The sequence below is a fragment of the Cyprinodon variegatus genome, unplaced genomic scaffold (genome assembly GCF_000732505.1).
Source record: "Cyprinodon variegatus isolate N-32 unplaced genomic scaffold, C_variegatus-1.0 Scaffold110, whole genome shotgun sequence".
NCBI lineage: Eukaryota > Metazoa > Chordata > Actinopteri > Cyprinodontiformes > Cyprinodontidae > Cyprinodon > Cyprinodon variegatus.
Genome location: NW_015150563.1, coordinates 1,327,917 through 1,329,225, shown reverse-complemented (window position 1 = coordinate 1,329,225; position 1,309 = coordinate 1,327,917). Strand labels below are relative to the sequence as shown.

The 1,309-nt window shown below is 39.4% G+C and overlaps 1 protein-coding gene across 1 annotated transcript in view; it reads left to right on the top strand.

The window, feature by feature from the left end:
• The first annotated feature begins 95 nt into the window (after nucleotides 1–95).
• The window catches only part of cinp (cyclin-dependent kinase 2 interacting protein), a 7,669-nt gene continuing 6,455 nt past the window's right edge, over nucleotides 96–1,309 (top strand). The window contains exon 1 of the mRNA XM_015374895.1: nucleotides 96–271. The gene's annotated coding sequence lies outside the window, so the exon portion shown is untranslated. The remainder of the gene's footprint in view (nucleotides 272–1,309) is intronic.

Genomic DNA, 1,309 nt, shown 5'->3' with positions numbered 1-1,309 from the left:
AAAGTGTTAAAAAGTGAACTTCTCCTTTAAGTTGGTTACCATCCACCAGTAAAATACATTAGAAGAAGAATGTTTGTGATTACTGATCAGCAGGGGGCGCCCACCACCTACCACCGGAAGTAGTAGAAGAAGAACAAACTAAACAAACTAATGTCCATAAAGTCCAGTTTCTCTGACAGTTTAGTGTCTCTTAGCTGCAGCCTGAGGGCGGATGTCTGTGTAACAACTGAAGGGTCGCTGCGTGAAGAGCAAGAGGACCGGAAGACAGAAGGTAACATCCGGTGCCACCTTGAAATGTTTCCTCTTAAATATAAAGCCTGGAAGCGGCTCATCAACGCCGAGCATCACGTTTTCAGACATTATGCTTAAGAATGTGTCCTTTAAACTGTAGAGAGATGAAGAACAAACATCAGCATCCAGCAGGCTGTAGCTAATGCTAATGTTAGCTGCACCATCCAGGAACAAAAACAAACTTCCAGAATCAGCAGCTGCTGTTCCTCAAACATTTCAGCCTTTGACCCATAGATAACCAAAACCCAAAACTCTACTTATTAACACAAATAAAGGGAAGAGATGATGACTTTATGGAATAGAAAATCTCTTTATTGTCTAACAATTGGAAAATTTACAGCAGCAAAAAGATAAAAGAAAAAAATGGTTGCACAAATATGGATTTTAGAAAAATGTATAAGAATAACATAATAGTGGAGAGTTAAAAGATAAACAATAAAATACTGTCCTGTAAAGTATTTTAACAATATAAAACTGTGCACCTGGAGAATAAATAACCAATATCCAGCTATGGACATTTTTACATTAATGGTTATTTGAAACTAGCAGCAACATCAGAGATGTGCAAAATGACAGCAGCAGGTTATTTAACTGACTAAGATAGAAACTGTGCAGAATCAGCATGAATGGAACAATTTATTGAGGTTGTTGGGAACAGTGGTGGTTATAAAGTCTTCCAGCTGCTGGGAGGAAGGATCTGTGATAACGCTCCCTGGTGCATTTAAGGTGCAGCAGTCTGTCACTGAAGGAGCTGTCCAGTTCAGCACCAGAGATGTTAAAGGAGAAGTCTGGTCAGCAAGGAATAATCAATGGATCATTATTTATACCCAGCACTAATACAATATAGCATTAATCAGAAAGAATATAAAATAATCATTTTCGTTGTGATCACTGAGGGGCCATTTCTGCCCAAATATAGTAACCCCTCCCTCCTGCCATCTTCCGGCAGTGACATCATGGTGCGGTAAGCCTTCTCCCTGCTTTACAAGCAAAATCAATGGGAACTACTAGACACATC